The sequence below is a fragment of the Acanthochromis polyacanthus genome, chromosome 20 (genome assembly GCF_021347895.1).
Source record: "Acanthochromis polyacanthus isolate Apoly-LR-REF ecotype Palm Island chromosome 20, KAUST_Apoly_ChrSc, whole genome shotgun sequence".
NCBI lineage: Eukaryota > Metazoa > Chordata > Actinopteri > Pomacentridae > Acanthochromis > Acanthochromis polyacanthus.
The window spans coordinates 5,290,806-5,305,881 of NC_067132.1; positions in this window are offsets into that span (position 1 = coordinate 5,290,806).

The following is a 15,076-nucleotide window of genomic DNA, read 5'->3' on the forward strand; positions in this document are numbered from 1 at the left end:
AAATGCTTTTGCATTTCAAAGTCATGGCTGTACTATTTGACTCAAAAATGAAATTAAAAAGCAATATTCCAAAATGCAATTTCATTTTCTTCTTCAACACTGCTCATTTTGTGACAAAATGAAAAAGCAAATGCAAATCACATTTGACATTTAATTTTCAAAACGTTCACCAGCAAAAAGGTAACAAAATTCAATTTGAAATGTTAAATTCTAAAATGCAAAAGCATTAGCAGAAATGCTTTTGCATTTCAAAGTCATGGCTGCACTATTTGACTCAAAAATGAAATTAAAAATCAATATTCCAAAATGCAATTTCATTTTCTTCTTCAAGACTGCTCATTTTGTGACTAAATGAAAAAGCAAACGCAAACTCAGAAATGCTTTTTCGTTTTCGTGCTCACCCCGCAAAATGTGTCTCAAAATTCAAACGCAAAAGCAATCTCAAGTGGCGCAGGTAAGTGACGTCACGGACCCCAACTACAACTAGATTTGACTGGAGACCATTGGAGACTCGACGTGCAAGCAGATGGCGACGAGTAGTCCGGTGTTCAAGATTAACTGGTGTTCCCATCAACTGGTGATATTCAGTGAGCGACAGTGAGCAACACATAGCATAGGTGACTGTACCGATGCCTGTTCAAAACACACAGACGTCAATAAACTGTTCCGAAATGTTCTTGTTGTCAGCTTTAACATTGTTGTTATTGCTCTGTTTGGACTCACGGCTGTTGAGTCTACCAGTAATATACTCGGTTTAATGAGGACTTCCAGCTAACGGAGTGGAAATATTGCTTCACTGCGGCAGTGTGACGATCTCCATCACATTAACTGGTGACAGTCTGTGACCTCAGTCCGACAAAAACACCAAGAGAAGTTCTAATACCGTTTACTGAGAAAAGACCGCCTAAGGATTTCCAGATATGGACAGTCAAAATCTGTATAACAGGATGTATTTGCAGCCGACGTCTCTCAGCCTGGCTGCTCAGCGCCTGTGATCGCATTACCGTATTACACAGAATAGCCGCGCAACGCCCAGAGTGCGGGCGGCTCACTTGACCGCAGTAGAAAACGGGAGAAAACCTACAGCAAAAAGCTGCGAGCTGGAGTTGAACCCGGGCCGCTGCGTCGGGTTTATCTTCTTGTTTATCTATCTCCTGTTCAGTCACCTGAGCTATTGCCCCAGTATATGTGCTATACTGAAAGGAATTGGTGTCTTTTCTCAGTAAATGGTATTAGAACTTCTCTTGGTGTTTTTGTCGGACTGAGGTCACAGACTGTCACCAGTTAATGTGATGGAGATCGTCACACTGCCGCAGTGAAGCGATATTTCCACTCCGTTAGCTGGAAGTCCTCATTAAACCGAGTATATTACTGGTAGACTCAACAGCCGTGAGTCCAAACAGAGCAATAATGACAACGTTAAAGCTGACAACAAGAACATTTCGGAACAGTTTATTGACGTCTGTGTGTTTTGAACAGGCATCGGTACAGTCACCTATGCTATGTGTTGCTCACTGTCGCTCACTGAATATCACCAGTTGATGGGAACACCAGTTAATCTTGAACACCGGACTACTCGTCGCCATCTGCTTGCACGTCGAGTCTCCAATGGTCTCCAGTCAAATCTAGTTGTAGTTGGGGTCCGTGACGTCACTTACCTGCGCCACTTGAGATTGCTTTTGCGTTTGAATTTTGAGACACATTTTGCGGGGTGAGCACGAAAATGAAAAAGCATTTCTGAGTTTGCTTTTGCTTTTTCATTTAGTCACAAAATGAGCAGTGTTGAAGAAGAAAATGAAATTGCATTTTGGAATATTGATTTTTAATTTCATTTTTGAGTCAAATAGTGCAGCCATGACTTTGAAATGCAAAAGCATTTCTGCTAATGCTTTTGCATTTTCGAATTTAACATTTCAAATTGAATTTTGTTACCTTTTTGCTGGTGAACGTTTTGAAAATTAAATGTCAAATGTGATTTGCTTTTTCATTTAGTCACAGAATGAGCAGTGTTGAAGAAGAAAATGAAATTGCATTTTGGAATATTGCTTTTTAATTTCATTTTTGAGTCAAATAGTACAGCCATGACTTTGAAATGCAAAAGCATTTCTGCTAATGCTTTTGAATTTGAGTTCTGAGTCACATTCGCTTCCATAGTTGTCAGCATCTACTAGCATTTTACTTTCAGCATTTACTATTATGGTCTGTCATTTTCCAACAAAACACACTACATGTACACATCAACAAAATGAATGTGATGATTATCGAGACAGTGCCTTATCAGAAAGATGTAGCGCTACGTACTAAAAGTCTGCTTGGGCTGTCCTTTTTGTTTAAGGTAGTGTCTACAGATACAGACCCGTACCCGTAGCCTGTGGCCTACGGATACGGCACTTTCCATTTGCCGACAGATACGGACCCGTACGCGAGTCTCGCGAGTCAAGAAGCTGCTAACCACTGCAAACTGTTGAAAGGTAAGCAAAGGTTAAGGTTAGGGTTAGTGTTAGGGTCAGTACCTGTAGTACCGATGCTACGGGTCCGTACTGCTAGCGTCTACCGGGAGTCACGTGACCAGATCTTGCGTATCTGATTGGCAAATGGAAAGTGCCGTATCCGTAGTCCACAGGCTACGGGTACGGGTCCGTACCTCTAGCAACAACCTTTGTTTAAATCCCACAAACTTGTTTTGATGCGTTTTGTTGCCACAAATCATCTGTTTGTGTTTATCTCCAGTGTGGTGCTGATCAGTACGTCATTTCATCCTGCTTTTCTATTGGTTAGTTAGTTGTTGTAGGTCCAGCAGCATCACACTGTGAGATGATCGCATCAAATTTATGACACTATCAGAATTTTATGGCAGCTTGTCTTTGGTCCACGCATGGACAACGGCCGTCCTTGAACTGTCTCACAGCGATGTAGGACCACTGATTTAGAGCCAAGACCAAAGATATCACCACCATTCTATCACTGTTGTGATCTTTCATCTGGGACGGCCTAAAATCACACAGTGTGTAGAGTCTTAAGGTCCAAGCTTTTATCTTAATTTTCAAATAAACCTGAACGGAGGTGCAATGTGTCTTTTATTTTATTTATTTATTTTTTGGTCTGGATCAAATGAGCCAAACTAACAGCAACATACTAATGTCCTGCCAAGGCTGGTTGGATGATGGACTCCCATATACCACCATTCTGCACAGTGGAATATAAAACGGTGTGTTGACACGGTTTTTCCTCAGAGCTGAGAATTTAAAAAATGTTTTTCTCTAAATAAACAAAACAACAAACCAGCAACTATAACCACCATTCATGCTAAGTAGATGAAAGTGTTTTTTCTATGATCAAGTGCTACATGTATAGACAGAGAGATTGAACGTCCACACCAAGCACACATGTGCTGTGTATTACAAAATAATTAAAAAGTAGATAATTAAATAAATGAAAGAGCTGGGAACTGACTAAAGTATCTGTGCTTTTACTGCTCCGATCTTTGGACATAATGTTTGTTAACCCCCCTGAACTTTAAAGCCCATTGTGGATTTAAAAAGGATGCTGCTTTTAAAAATAAACTGAAAACAATCAAAATGCTAATATTTCATTAAATCACATAATTTCACCAACATTCATTTTATGTATGTATGTATTGTAGCGGTACAACTAAAATGCACTATTGCACCCTACACAGGTCTGATGTTGGAACATAAACCTTGGTACTAAATTAAATATTTCGACCTTACACAACAGCTAAGGCAGAAAATATAATAGTTTCAAAAATCAACACAAATCATATATTCTTAAATAGTCCAGTCCGGGTTTCTTTAACCTCTTTTTACTGCAGTTCGACCCATTCAACATAAATAATCCACTCCGGGTTTCCAACCAATCCAACAGGAAAATCCAAACAAGGAAGCGGTTTCGGCTGTTCTTTCAGTTCCAACAAAACGAAAAAAGAAAACAAAGTACTTCCAAAGGAAAGCGCTGTGTGTCAGGAACGGAGGATGAGCCACAAACAAGGGTAAAGGGAAATAAACCAGACTCACAGGACCGTGCCGTCTTACATGAGCGGCGGAGGTGTTCGTGCTGCAGCTGACGTCCTTCAGGGCAAAGTCCGGCTTGCGTCGACGGTCGGTAGTCACCAAACGGGGGCCAATCGTACCGTTTGCGTGGGGGAAGTCCAACACCTTTCACCAGCCGTCACTGACTTGCCGCCATAATTGTCTTAGAGGCTGGCTGATATGGGACGTTCGCAATGCGCGCGGAAAAAAACAACCATTTACTGGCTGGAATGCAGATGGGCTGATCGGGCGTGGAGGTCAGGTTGAATCACACATCCTCACTACATTCAATACAATATACTATTCTTGTTTCTTTGGCTATCGCCACAGTATGTATGTATGTATTTATTCTGGCTTTCTGATAGTAAACCATGCATTAAAGGATTGTTACTCAGCTGCAAACCAACATGACAAACTTGAGGGAATTTTTTGGCTGAACTGGGAATGAACTGCTTGTTGGTAAAGATTTTGGAACTAGTAAAAAATGTTTATTGTGATGATGTTTCCTTAATTTTGACAAATTAAATTTACGGAAATTCAGAATTAAGTCAACAGAGGGATGTTGGAGAAAGGTCATCTGACCCTGAACATGGATCCCACACAGCAGCACTGCTTCATCTGACCTCAGCTGCCTGGACTGGCCAGCTTTCCCCAATCAGTATGCATATTTGGATTAAATACAGGCATAATCAAGATGACAGGAATGCATTCATTATTAGTTGTAAAAGCAAAGATTTAATATATCCAGGGTCTTAAAGCCTGAATGTGTGGAACCTTGTTACACAACAATAAAGTAAGAGCTGTGACATTTGGGGCTGTTTAAGGTTTTCTTTTCACTATCAGTCCTTTAGACACGATGCATTATTGGTACTTCAAGGCTGATCCAATGATGGCAGTTCAGTCACAAACCATAACCAGGACTTTAACAGAATAAGCCCCTCCTTCTCCTGCAGATCAGCGTGCATTTAAGCATCTCTCAGTGTCTGACTACGGTCCTGTGAAGCCCACAGCTACCACTTAGCCTGTCCAGAGGAGCAGAATATCTATCAGCATTATGAAACCATACCTTTGATCAAAGGATTTGGGATTATCGAGAACTCGCAATTTAGAGTTAAAAAGAGGCGGCTGATAGGTTGAACTGCTCAAACCGTTTCAGCTGACAAAGTAGATAAGGCTCAAGAGGAGGGCTGAGAAGAAACACACAATACAGATTCCATAGAGTGTGTGAGTGTGTGTGTGTGTGTGTGTGTGTGTGTGTGTGTGTGTGTGTGTGTGAGAGAGAGAGAGAGAGAGAGAGAGAGAGAGCCTGAAGCAGTTTCTGCAATAATGCCGACTGTCTGTAGATTTCTCCCATTTAACATCCCAGTGTCTTCCAGCAAACAGGCAAAACGAATAATTTCCGTGAAGATTTATTCCAAATGTAATTGGTAGGAAAACCTTATTAAGATCCAGATAATGTGTCTTCCTCTTCAGTTATTGCCCAAACACAACGTCTCACTGAGCTTTTATTAATATCCACAGAAATGAAAGCAGCTGTTAAAAAACTCTGAGAGACGTGTGCTGCTCTTTCTGTTCTACAGCCTTGTCTCAAAGAGTGGGAAAACAGAGGATCATGACACCTGTTGTCAGGAAAGATAGAAGCATTATGGAGCAGTGCTTCTGACTGATTGTCTTAAACTGTTCCGACTGAGAAAAAATGCAAATGTGTGGCGCCGTGCTTGAACCAGCTGGGTGTAGTTCATTAGGGCTGTTTAGGCTCTGCAAGGGGCAGGCTGCTCCTCCATCACTGGTAACTGGCTGCAGGGTTCATACTGGGGGAAAGAAGGTAACACATTATTCTATCCCCATAAAACTATACAACCAATTAATAAATGGTTCACAACATACACATCGTAACACCCAGCTATGTTTCTACATTTCATCTGTAATTAACTGAATAAGCGGTTAGAACTGGTGCATGACGGTACTTGACAAAGTTTATGTGCATTTATTTATTTGATGGGGCAGTGCACATTAACGAACATCTATTTAGACAGCAACAGACGTGCTAATTTACATCCCAAGGCAGACAAATAAAATATAACAGTGAAACATGGGACAACAGCTCACAAAAAAACACATTACAACAAGAAAAGCCCTCAGAGATCGCAGGACTCTGTCGAGGCTGCTCAGTCACATCATCATTTTGGACGGATGAAATCTGTCATTAAAAAATGACCTTGAATTGAGCACAAGCATGTGTTCTGCATGAGTATGTTATGTACAGATAGTAAATCATGTGACCTAAATATGTAGCGGGCACTGATGGGACTCAGAAACACCCCCACAGTTTAATCAGTTGTTCCTTGGATCATTTCTGATGGATAAGTCCTGATAAGTCCTCAGAGGTGGATTTGTAGTAGGATCACAATCAGCTGATGTAGTGTTCACTGGTTGTCGTGGTTACAGTGATGCTAGCACCAGAGCTAACTTTAGCTCGGACAGTCCTGGTACCAGCTAACGTTGTAGCCATCCCATAATAGACCACTTTAGAAGACACTGAAAGTGCTTGAGTTCACACAAAGTTTTAAAATGTTGAACATAATTGCTATAATGTCACTTTGAGTTTGCAGTAATCAGTGAATGTAGCAGACAGATGAAACATGCAGATAAATAAAAAATAAACAAACGTATTTGTTGTTTAACTTCATGTATGTCTATTCATCATTCAGTCGTCAACCAACATTTATTTGAACTGAAAAACTTCTTATTGTGTAAATATTACTATTTGATAAAAAATGGGATTAATCGTGATTAATTAATTGCAAAGCCTCTCGTTAATTACATTATCGTATAATCTAATTAATAAGAATATCAAATAAATCAAAAATACTTTGACCGACAAAATATGACACATTTTATTTTGATGTTACAAGATCACCATAACCTGTCCACAGGGAGCCTGTTGTCTGGGATGAACGTAGGCAGCTTCTGAGCTAGTGACTAGATGACTCGAGTCTACTCCAGACTTGGAACTGAGACACAAAGAAGTTGCTGCCTGATGCAGGATTACACGAGGAAACACTACGAAGTGAGCTGGCGGACGATGCTACCATGGGAGCAGGCAGAACACTCTGGTTAGGAGGGGAGCGATGAGCTGGGCTGTAAATACTGCAGCAGGTGAGTCAGGTGATTTGCTGCAAAAAGGAACAGTGACCAGACACACACTCAGAAACAGAGAGAGGACAAACAGGGACAACCAAGAGACAAAAGGAGAAGAAACAGAAGAAACACAGGGAACAGGGAGCAAAACAGTGGTCAAACCGGTCACCAGACGGACTGATACCTGCACAGCCTGGCCAGTAATGAGGCTGAAACATGTATGGGCAAGTAGCATAAGGCTGGATCAGGCTTGATTCTGGCTGGAGCTGCTTCTAAACTCCCAGAACTAATAATAGACCTTTTTCATGGTGAGCATTTTCACTTGCCACAGCAGGGAAAGCACAGGTGGAATTAACAATGGCTCAGTTCCATTAATTGTCCCAGTAAACCATGGCAGTGAACCAGAATGCACAAAGGCAGGATGTCCTCTAAATGGAATGTAGCCATCATTAATGCACCTGAGGCAGGGATAGTACAATAATTCCACAATTAGAGAAGGTTGGATGGGCTGCAGGACGTTTGTTTAACTGGTGTCCTCAGCCACAGCATCCTGAGAGAGTCATCATCACAGCAACATGAGGACATCCACTCCCTCCCTGGCACCCCGCTGAGACAGTAATGAAAAATATAATGGTCACAGCGGTAGAACCTGCAAAAACCACATCTGCCTCCTGCTACGAAGTCTTTGCAAAATGTGATGATACGATACGATAAACGCTTTTCATCAATACGGGCTGTAGCGTTTGTTCATGATGAGGCCCGTTTCAACGTGGCGTACGGAATGCTGTTGTCTTTTAGCCAGACCGCTGATCATATGGATTAGCTGTCCCTCTGTCTGTGCCCGGCTTTATCTTTCCTCCCATCTTTCTTGCACACACACACACACACACGCACACACACACACACACACACACACACACACACACACACACACACACACACACACACACACACACACACACACACACACACACACACACACACACACTTCCCTCCCAGCCCATGCGGCCCTCTGGCTCAGCTCGCCAATGTGGATTATAGCTCTCTCACGGCTATCATGATCTTACACAAACAACATTTGTCAGCTCATTTATCACTGTTCCCCCCGGTTGTCCACTCTCGTCTATTCATCTACGCTCTATTTCTGCATCCCTGCCTCCAGGGTGAAAATGCACGTTACCTCCACAACTGAAAATAACCACCGAAAGTCCCCTTTGATATTTGCACAAATCTGCAAATGTCAGCGGCGATAAGTGAAGCTTGACTGACTCGCTAATACCCCATTGTGTTTTTTGGTAACTAGACAGGACGCAGGCACCTCGAAGAAAACCTGTGATGTGTTTTCATCATATACTATTTGCAATGTCACTTTAGGAGATGATTATCCAGCTGTGATCAGACGCAGTAATTGGCTCTGGCAGAGGAGGGATTTTGCATTGAGAGATGGGCAGTCTGGGGCTCACTGGGTCAATCAGGAGCATGTGAGCTGGAAAAACACTTTAATACATGTCAGTGCTCACACCTGAAAGAAAAAGGGCCTTTTACTGTAAACCAACAAGCGCAGACTGTGCAGCTTTCGATAAAATCACCAAATACTTTTGAAGTTTGGCTTCCGTGGGGCTCTGGACTCTTGGATCCTCTGGCAGCCGGACATGAATGTGAGGTTGTGGAGTGCAGCCAGCAGGTGGAAGTCGGAGCTTCTCAGCTGAATGTCCTGCATCATACTGAAAATAACAGTGATGGTAATGATAGCAGGTCTGACAGAAAGGATGACCCAGATCACCGCTGTGAAATTCCAACAGCTAAAGAGTGAACTCAAGGGTCGCTGTCTGTGCAGATGAAGAAGTCATTCTGGAATCATGGAGAAGTTAAAGCTGAAACAAATGATTTGAAAGCTATTCAAACAACAAAATACTGCAAAAAGGTAATAGTAACAATAATAATTAAAATAAATGTATTTCTAGAGTGCTTTCAAACTGCTGCACATAAAAACAAAAACAATAAAACAGCAGATATCCACAAACTTATACAAACATACTGAACCAATAAAAGAACATCAGTAAAACAAACAGTTTAAAGCCCTTTGCACACAGGATCAGTGTTACCTTGGGACCTCTGGTGATTTGTAATAACTGTAGAGGATGTCTGTGATCTGATCCCCATGTGAATGCTCCATGTCTGTAATTTGTAAAGTGAAAAATTCCCCACAAATTACCTACTATATTTCACCAAACACCAACATCCTGGGATAACACCAGTCCTGTGCCAAGCTGCACCTCAGTGATCGAGCATATTTTTGTTGTTTTTTTTTTTTTACGCGCCTCTTTCTACCTCTTTCCTGGGTCAATTATGGAGGCTGCGGTAGAAATTATTGACAGCATTTTAGTGCAATACACACGTGGACAAAATTGTTGGTACCCCTCAGTTAAAGAAGGAAAAACCCACAATTCTCACTGAAATCACTTGAAACTCACAAAAGTAACAATAAATAAAAATTTATTGAAAATTAAATAATCAAAATCAGCCATCACTTTTGAATTGTTGATTAACATAATTATTTAAAAAAACAAACTAATGAAATAGGGCTGGACAAAAATGATGGTACCCATAACTTAATATTTTGTTGCACAACCTTTTGAGGCAATCACTGCAATTAAACGATTTCTGTATTTGTCAATGAGCGTTCTGCAGCTGTCAACAGGTATTTTGGCCCACTCCTCATGAGCAAACAGCTCCAGTTGTCTCAGGTTTGATGGGTGTCTTCTCCAAATGGCATGTTTCAGCTCCTTCCACATATGTTCAATGGGATTCAGATCTGGGCTCATAGAAGGCCACTTTAGAATAGTCCAACGCTTTTCTCTCAGCCATTCTTGGGTGTTTTTGGCTGTGTGTTTTGGATCGTTGTCCTGTTGGAAGACCCATGACCTGCGACTGAGACCAAGCTTTCTGACACTAGGCAGCACATTTCTCTCCAGAATGCCTTGATAGTCTTCAGATTTCATCGTACCTTGCACACTTTCAAGACACCCTGTGCCAGATGCAGCAAAGCAGCCCCAAAACATTACTGAGCCTCCTCCATGTTTCACCGTAGGGACAGTGTTCTTTTCTTCGTATGCTTGGTTTTTGAGTCTATGAACATAGAGTTGATGTGCCTTACCAAAAAGCTCCAGCTTGGTCTCATCTGTCCAAAGGACATTCTCCCAGAAGCTTTGTGGCTTGTCAACATGCATTTTTGCAAATTCCAGTCTGGCTTTTTTATGAGTTTTTTTCAGCAGTGGTGTCCTCCTTGGTCGTCTCCCATGAAGTCCACTTTGGCTCAAACAACGACGAATGGTGCGATCTGACACTGATGTACCTTGGCCTTGGAGTTCACCTTTAATTTCTTTGGAGGTTGCTCTGGGCTCTTTGGATACAATTCCAACGATCCGTCTCTTCAATTTGTCATCAATTTTCCTCTTGCGGCCACGTCCAGGGAGGTTGGCTACTGTCCTGTGGGTCTTGAACTTCTGAATAATATGAGCCACTGTTGTCACAGGAACTTCAAGCTGTTTAGAGATGGTCTTATAGCCTTTACCTTTAAGATGTTTGTCTATCATTTTTTTTCGGATGTCCTGGGACAATTCTCTCCTTCGCTTTCTGTTGTCCATGTTCAGTGTGGTACACACCTTTTCACCAAACAGCAGGGTGACTACTTGTCTCCCTTTAAATAGGCAGACTGACTGATTATGAGTTTGGAAACACCTGTGATGTCAATTAAATGACACACCTGAGTTAATCATGTCACTCTGGTCAAATAGTTTTCAATCTTTTATAGAGGTACCATCATTTTTGTCCAGGCCTGTTTCATTAGTTTGTTTTTTTAAATAATTATGTTAATCAACAATTCAAAAGTGATGGCTGTTTTTGATTATTTAATTTTCAATAAATTTTTATTTATTGTTACTTTTGTGAGTTTCAAGTGATTTCAGTGAGAATTGTGGGTTTTTCCTTCTTTAACTGAGGGGTACCAACAATTTTGTCCACGTGTGTATGTGAGTAGGTAGTAGGCCTGTGGAGCATTCACAGAAAAGGTAAAATCAGATCACTAGAGGAGGGAAGTTTGGGAGGATATAGAGATGGACGACATGCGTAGCAGCATGCAGCAAGAAACATTTTTCTAGGCCTGTCTTTCAACAGGCTTAATACAAACACCCCGATGGTCCATTATCCCGACAACGCTGCCCGCTGTTCTCAGGTCACGTTGAATTTCAATTTCAATTTCATTTATATAGCACCAACTACAGGTCAAATTGTCTCAAGAGGCTGTACAGAACCCAGAGCAGAAATAAGGAGGCAGTGGCAGAAAAACACCCTTTAACAGGAAGAAACGTGGAGCAGAACCCAACTCTTTATGTGGGGGAACATCTGCTGATTAAAGGAGGTAGAGAGAGACAGAAGAGGTAGAGGAGGGTAGGGACAAGGAACATATAACACACATTGGGATCTATGTGTGATAAAATAGATGAAACATACAAAGTAGAAGCTAACACGTAAACTGATTCCTAGTTTCCTGTTCTGGTGTACGGCTCTGGCATTAAATATACTTCCTATATAGCTAGCAGTAAAATTCAAACAGCATGTAGAAGAGCAGATCAAGTATAGTGAGGGTGGTGCAGAGTAGACTGGTGGAAATGTGCAGCTGGAAGCAGAGGGCTGGAGGAAGGTCAGCAGCAGCATCCCACAGTGGACATGGTGGAGACTAGACCAGTTAGAGAAGGGCTCAGTGCATCCAGAGAAGTCCCCCAGCAGCCTATAGGCCTATAGCAGCATGACTAGGGGCAGAACTAAGGGACGTCCAGGAGGAAGACTCCAGCTGACCCCCTCAGGGTCACCCAGTCAGCCCTAACTATAAGATCTGTCACAAAGGAAGGTTTTAAGCTTGGACTTAAAAACAGAGAGGGTGTCTGCCTCCAGAACCCAAACTGGGAGCTGGTTCCACAGGAGAGGAGCTGATAACTGAAGGCTCTGCCTCCCATTCTACTTTTAGAAATTCTAGGAACAACAAGTAAGCCTGCAGTTTGAGAGCGAAGAATTCTACTAGGATAATAAGGTACTATCAGGTCTTTAAGATATGATGGAGATTGGTTATTAAGAGCTTTATATGTCAGGAGAAGGATTTTAAATTGAACCCTGTCTTTACAATGAATAACACAGTCACCCAAAGACAGAGGAAAACTGTCAAACAGGGATTAACTCTTGCACGTCCAGTAACCATCACGTCTGTCTTAGCAGAGTTCAGAAGCAGGACATTTCTTGATAACTCGTTCCTAACAGCTGAGAGACAGGCCTGAATTTTATTAGTTTCAGATCCACTTTAACGGAACAACAGCATGTAAGACTGTAGATCATCTGTATAACAATGAAAAGATATCCCAAAAGAATCCAACATTTAACCCAAAGTTGTCAGATAGAGAGAAAACAACAGTGGACCCAGTACAGAGCCCTGCGGTACCCCATGTCTAATAGTACAGGACTAAGAACGTTGCTGAAGAAAACATTTTGAGTTCTCTGATAGGTAAGACCTCAACCACCAGATCAGATGATCTGATTTTATAATATGAGGTTTATAACATGAAAAGATTTTACAGTGTTCACAAAGTCAAAGCATTTACACATTGTAGGAAAATATCACACAGGATTTTAGCAATATACTGAGAACTTATAGCCTTTTGATATGGTGAAATTCATTAATACATGTATATATTTCATAGTTAAGCTGAAATCCTGGAATGAACCTATCTGCTGTCTCCAAATCAGTACTGTAGAATAACAGGCAATTGAAATTGGATCAGGATCAGAATCAGCTTTATTAGCCACGTATGAATACGACATACAGGGAATTTAGTTTTGGTTGTTGGTGTCACCCGAGGACACCAACAAGGAGGAGTAAGGAAAGGGGATAGTAAAATATCTACAGAAAGAAGAAGAGAAAAAGATAATAATAGCAATAATAATAATAATAATAATAATAAACTTTTAAACTACTCTTCAAGAGTTTGGGGTCCCCCAGACAATTCCATGTTCTCCATGAAAACTCCCACTTTCATCCATGTGCTAACATAACTGAACAAGGGTTTTCTAATCATCAATGAGCCTTTCAGCACCATTAGCTAACATAATGTAGCATTAGAACACAGGAGTGATGGTTGCTGGAGATGTTCCTCTGTACCCCTATGGAGATATTCCATTAAAATCAGCTGTTTACAGATAGAATAGTCATTTACCACATTAACTATGTCTACACTGGATTTATCATTCATATCATGTTGTCTTCATTGAACAAACTGCTTTCAACTTCTTTCAAACTTCTGTCAAAATAATGGCATTTCTGAGTATATACTGATATTTATTCATCTAGAAAAAATATATATAAACACAGTAGTGTAAAATGATAATTGCCAGAGTGCTGGATGTTGGAGGTGGAGCCTAAAGTTAATGTAGGTGTTGGTTGGGGAATTTTGAAGGTGAGCTGGTGTAATGCAGCCCTCCATCACCCTGCTCCTTTACACAGCCTGAAAGGGTGTTTTGGCCCATCAACTTGTTAAAGAACAAATGATGTCCCAGCTAAGCTCAAAGAACAAAGATTGCCTTGAAAGTGGATTAAATCCCAGTAGTGTCACACTCACGACATTATAGCTCCTCTTCTGTGCTTCTAGATGAGAACCAAACAGGGTTGCAAGCAGTTCTCGTCTTTTAGTCTCAACAGTGGCTCCTGATTCACAAACACTGATGTTAGTTGTTGTTTCTGAGGTTGCTAATGCTGAAGAACTTCTCTGCAGCAGATGGAACTCATGGTTTTCCTTTCATCGCAGTGTTTGATGTTTTTTTTTCATTTAAAAAAACATGATTGAAATAATCTTGACTGACTGACTTTGATATCTGAATTAATGATGGACTGTATTAATTTGTTTGTCATTTTATTTGAGTTGTTGCTGGTTTTCTGTATACCAACAACCTCAGAACAGCACAAGTAATGGAGTCAAACACATTGAGAAGGCAAGAAATGTCATCATGTACCTCTAGACAAAACTCACCCGTTCACTGAAAACAACTAAAGAGGATCTCATGAAGATGGTCACCATACCGCCAATAATGTGCAAAGTTGTCATCAACAAGAGTGGAGGCTATTTTATAGGTCTGATCTCATGAAGAAAACAGAATAACAATATTTAAATAGATAAATAATAAATATCATGAAGAAAGCTCTTGAATTGGTAGGTGTGTGAAAACCTTCAATGGGTATACTTCCACCACCTCTCAGCCTCATGTCAACGCTCATAAAAGTGTATTGTGCCTGCACTAAGACACATGTGAAGAGGTTACTAATTCAGACTGCTGCACTAATCTCCTGAAAAGAGGTTTAATAGATCTTTCACACATCAGCGTGATGGAATAGTATAGACGAAGGTGCATCTCATTTCGCCTTCCCACCTGAAGTGATCGAAGAGATAATACAGTTCCCTTTTGAGAATTTGTGTCCTTCAGTGTGAGACAGCTGCTATGATGACTGAAACCTCTTGATACCTCGATAGGAGAGATGAAACTTTATTGATCCCTGCGGGGAAATTGGATCATTGCAGCGGCAAAACAGGGATAAGGTCCAGCATGGGAATAAGATAAGTGGACTACAAGCACACAGACAGAATATTGAACAGGCAATACAAAAAGCAGAAGTAGTACAAAAAACATCTATATTTTAGGTAATTAAGTGGACTGTATTGATTGAAAATACACAATGGGGACCACTGATTGACATATATATATATAGGCTAAATCAGCTGCATAAGAATACCAGACAGCCTGCTTCAAACCCTCTAAAAGCTCTTTATTTTTAGTATGTGTGTGTG